The sequence below is a fragment of the Ischnura elegans genome, chromosome 4 (genome assembly GCF_921293095.1).
Source record: "Ischnura elegans chromosome 4, ioIscEleg1.1, whole genome shotgun sequence".
Taxonomy (NCBI): Eukaryota; Metazoa; Arthropoda; class Insecta; order Odonata; family Coenagrionidae; genus Ischnura; species Ischnura elegans.
Genome location: NC_060249.1, coordinates 23,472,247 through 23,477,612, shown reverse-complemented (window position 1 = coordinate 23,477,612; position 5,366 = coordinate 23,472,247). Strand labels below are relative to the sequence as shown.

General features: G+C 37.5%; 1 non-coding gene across 1 annotated transcript; it reads left to right on the top strand.

Moving 5' to 3' along the window:
* Window positions 1-667: 667 nt before the first annotated feature.
* Window positions 668-739, top strand: Trnaa-cgc. The gene has a single exon. It is a non-coding gene; the product is annotated as a tRNA-Ala (tRNA).
* The last annotated feature ends 4,627 nt before the right edge of the window (window positions 740-5,366 follow it).

Genomic DNA, 5,366 nt, shown 5'->3' with positions numbered 1-5,366 from the left:
TACGTTCTCTTTTCGTCAAAGATTTGGCAGCAAACTTGACGAAAGAAGGCTATGATTATGTCGTCTGACGGCTCCAGTAAGTTTGATGTGCGACGTGCATTTTCAGCGGTGAATAACGAAGCAGACAGAGATGGTTGATTGGCGGCGGCCACAGGGCACATAGTAAGTGGACGTCGGCTTTGTTTGGCCATCTCACCTTTCGTGTACACGAATTCCGTTGAGTAATTGCTTGGCAATTCAACGAGTTCGGCGATCACAACCTACGTGGACCTTTGTGTTCCCCGCGAAATAGGTGCGCAGATCCATAGGTCAGACAGCGGACCTCCACCACTTCAACGCTCTTTCAATGTCCTATACATACTCGAATTCGTCGTCAGTGTTTACGTTGGACGTGTTTGCTGGATTTGGCGTCATTCTGAGTGCCACCAATAACTTTTGAAGCCTTCCTAAAAATTATCTAGGTTGCGGAAGCGTATATTTTATAGTTTTTAGCGTATTTATTTTTTTCCTAGCCTCTTACTTAGATATTCATTTATTTTTTACTTATACTTAGGTACTTTCCCCGAACGCATGAATTTGGATATGATATTTTTTTTCATTTTCCTCATTTACAGATATGTTTTCTTTCGCTTGACTGGTACTTGACGTTATGCTCCAAAGTAGTATCGGTGGTGTAACTCAGTGGTAGAGTGTCTGCTTCGCATGCTGAAAGTCCTGGGTTCAAATCCCAGCACCTCCATAATTTTTTTCATTGTTCATGGTGGGCTGTTGGTAGAGCGCCAGGATTATCAACCAATGATAAGTGTATCAAATCCATGTGTAAGCGTGAATATATATTTTTTTAGGAGTTAGATGTGGCATCCGGTCGCAATAACGCCCAATAGAGACGAATTATTGTATGATTATTTTAGTAATTACCTCCAAAGCATTCGCCAAATTCTATTTCCTGTTACGGAAGCATGTTTATATTAGTGGTAGAAGTAACGACTTGGTAATTTTCCCTGAAGTATTTTCGACACTTTCTGTGTGATTTTTAAGGGCACAATTCCCGAAAAAGGGTACGACGAGGAAATCGTACCCTTGAAATATAACACGGGAAATGTCCGAACCAATAGGGTTAAATTAATTTCTCCGTTAATCTTGAATTGGGTGTAAATTTTTATTTGGTCATTATTTCCCCCAATAATATTCCGGTATTACAAATTGAGCAAGTGACATCTGAGTAATTAAGTTTTATTTAAAAAGTCGTAATTTTATTTCCATTAATTTTTTTCTTTTTTAACTTTCTTGTATCGTGAATGCGTGGAGTATTACCTACCTGATTTGTTTACTTTTAATGGATTTCAATTTTTATTACAGCTTATATACCCCTAACCTTTGTGATTCCTCATTTATGCTATTCTTCATCGTCTTAAATTATCCGATGTTGTTTTGCCTAAAAACTGTTATTCTTAAAAGATTACATTACATTAAAAGATTACAAAAAGTCTACATCTTTTGTATCGATGCGGTAACACTTTTTAACACATTAAGATAGGCAAACGAATAGTCACCATTATCAGCCCAAATTCGTTCTCTCACCCATGGAGCCTCATAATTTTTTAAAGGGTAAATTAATATGCATAAAAATAAATACAAAAGTAAACAGTTAATTTAAATTCCGCCTTTTCAGGTTGCGGTGAATACACGATTACATGAAATAACTAGGAAATTCATTCTTCCTTAGCACATTTCATAAAAACCTCGATTACCCCCAATTACATTCTTTCAAATTTTTACGTTTCAAAACCCTCGTAAATGCTCATCCACGGTCTCTCTCACAAGCCGCCTAGCGGTAACCTATTTTCCTTTTCTTAGCTCCGGAGGTAATTTCATGGTCTAGCGATCCATAATACAGCTTTTAAAAAAATAAATTTTTCCATTATATCTTGAAGTTCATGGGAGAGTTGATGCATCCATAATTACGCCCCCTCTCAAGAGATGGCCCTTGGAGCTATAAAACGCACTCTTTTCGTCGAAGAAAGGGAGAAGTCATCATAGTCTCATCATCGTTTCGTAGGAGTCATCATGGTCGTATCAGGGCCATAAATTTAGGTGCAGCAATTGGTTCGTTCAATATTGTTTAAAAATATCGTTTAATATTATTTGTTACGATAGAGTTTTAATGATAAAGAGGCCCATTTTTGTTCTGAGATAAGTCGCCCATTTCTCTGTTCGCAGCGAAAAATTTGGAGCCCATAACCTTTTCACGGATAAAACATAGGAGTAAATCTCTTGATACCTAATTTATGTAAAGCGATTTCTTTATTTTTTGCAATTATTCAATGAGATAGTGGTCGATTCGTATACAAAAGATTGTGTATGATCCAAATAGATAAATAAATTATTGATCTCCGCGTAGTACTTTGAAAATTTATTAGATAATTAATTAAGGAAATGTTGAATAGTGTTTGTAACGGTCACTTTCTCCAGCCAGCTCACTCTAACAACCACCTAAACTTTTATATCCCATTGGTTATAGATTGACTGATCCTTTTCCCTAATCTTTCTTTGAAGGTCATTGTTAATAACTACACCTAAATTTTTCAAGCCTCAGAGCATCACGTGCATCGAATCTGCATCAAATGTATGATCTTCGGAGAAATAAAATATCATAGTCATGATTTTAAATGATGCTCCCTTCCGTGGGACCTGATAGTACAGCAAATGTAGCCTCCGCCTAACTACCTCCGCCACACTATCATCACAATCAATGTAGCGGAAAATATGAAGGATAATGTTGCATTATGCCATTATCGAAAAAAAAACCATGCTACAAATCTCAGTTTTTCGTAATCGTGATGAGTTAAGCTTCATCGTTTTCGAACATTCATCTACATGAGAACTATTTTCCTAAATGAAAGCAAAGCTAGAAAATGCTTTGAAAAAAATTCGCTCAGAAAACAACTCTTTAGCAGGTTATGACTTTACTTAGTGAACATAAGACACGTCTCCGGCGTTACTTTGTGGAACTGCTTCATCATAAAATAAAAACACTTTGTTCTATTCCACACTTTATTTTAAATAGTACTACCCGGGTTTCTGAATATCATCAGGTGATAGCATGATATTCAGAAACTCGGGTCGTACTATTTAAAATAAAGCGTGGAATAGAACATAGTATTTTTATTTTATTACTTAGTGAAGTGAATTGACTAAATTAACTCAATAGATTTCGATATTGAGAAAGTATCATAAAAATAATTACCTTCTCCTCATTTTAAGGTATCTGTATGCTATGCTTAATTTTCCATTGAAAAAAACAGGTGTGCGGGAGACAGTGCATCGTTTAAATTTGCATTTTCCATAGACATAATAGAGATATTCTCTGTCTCTCACGCGTCGCGTGCCATATTGGGATCAAATAAGAGAAGCAAGTTGTCCCTTTAAGCGGTCATTTTCTCCCGCGAGCCCATCAAAGCCAAACCAACCCATAATTCCCTTCCGCCCTAGATTGACCAGTCCTCTTCCTTAATCTTCCACACAAGCGCAATCCGGGATTCTAATCCCTGCCACGCCGCGAAGGGAAGCGAATGGTGTATTAGGGCTGGTAGACGCCCTTGCATGGGCGATGTTAATCCGCGAACGTTAGCTAGTACTCCCCACTCCATTCTCCACACATTCCGCGTCTCCGTTTGTGGCCATAGCGACTATATCCTCTCCCCCGCCCTTTGTGACAGATCTGTGCTTAGCGGGCTGCAATGGAATCTTGAGCCGGGGTTAACCTGTGGATTAGTGTTCACTCGCCTATGTGTGTCGCATGTCCTGGGAACATAGCTTTAGTGACAATCCAGCCGTGAGCGGGGGCATGAGGACACGCGAGCCTCCAGTGACCTTGGAGCGCTATGACTTCATCTGCAGTCACATCTGCGAGATGCCCCTCTGGGATGCTTGACAGGAGGTTAGTCTTATTCATACTTCCAACAAGATGTTACGTGACATGATTCAAATGACGCCCATCGGCAAACGATCCGTGACGTTATTATACTCATTTACTCGCTGCTATGTATTCTCTTATTACATATTTCCAATTATTTCGTGCATGTGTATACGTTGCTCGAATTCTCATTAACTTCATACCATTATTTTTGTTTTTTTATTGGAATTAAGATGGAATTTTATTGAAAATGCAAAAAACCTTAAAAGACCATCGCAAAGAATGAGCTTTGACCCGTTTTGTTCTTTGACATTTATTAGGTCCGTAGAAGTCTAGCGGCTATTTTTTCATAATTTTTAGTTCGAAAAAATCTGACTTTCTCAATTTATTGACCTCAGTTTATACCCTGCGTTTAATAAGGCACTGGAATGTTAATTGGTGGATTTTCATATTAATTGGCTAGTGGGATGAAATAGAAAAATGAGCGGATTATGTCACACACATGTCAAAACAATAATTGGATATCGTAGAAGTCACGTGTTATCTTATTCCTCTTTGAACCACTAACGAGTTGTTCTGCCCTAACTATCATTTAATGAATTGAATGATAGTATTTTGCGACGTGAGAATAGCTTCATTAATAAGATCCTCTGACACACAATTGTATTTCACCGAAGGAGTGAGAATCAAAAAAAATAAAATAGGGACAGAAATACAATCCTTCATTCAAGGATTCTGCGGTCGATAACTCTAGCATGTTGTTCATGGGAGTAATTTGAGACGTAAAAAAAACTGAGTGTGGGGATAATGAACTTGCAAGGTCCTGGCACATGCACGTGGACAGATTAAAGCAATGCTTCCGTTCGACGAAAGAGTTCAGGCTGTTTGCATAACATTTGGTTCTTTGTTTGCTATTTCCAATTTTTTGTCATGCAGCCCATCCTAGCGTTTCAGAGCTAGAGTTCTAGCTTTAAATAATTCGATAAAAATTGAAATGGGATCTTATGGGGGCTTCATGTATCTCAATATGAGACCATTTCTAAAATACACCACCATCATAATTTCTCCGAAAAAAAACTCAATATCTCATGGTGGGTGATATACACCTTTTACGCGAATTCGGATAGGAGCCGTTGGATAATAAGAAGCTGCTTGTTTGACTTGGATTTCTTGAGAGGTTCACATGAAACTTTCATAGCGATACAAAGATCATCACCTTTAAACATTAAAAAATTTCGTGTTAAAATGTATTTAAAATTTTAATATAATACTCAATGCATCAATAAAATACCATGAAAGACTCGAAAATAACTTTTGAATGAATATTAAATATTTTTTGGGCCTCGGGCTCCTTTTCATTTACATCTTTGCGCTACGCAACATTAGCCCTAAATAAATCAATACGGGGAAAAATGTTATTTCTACCTTCAACCATTTGAGTTCTTCTTCT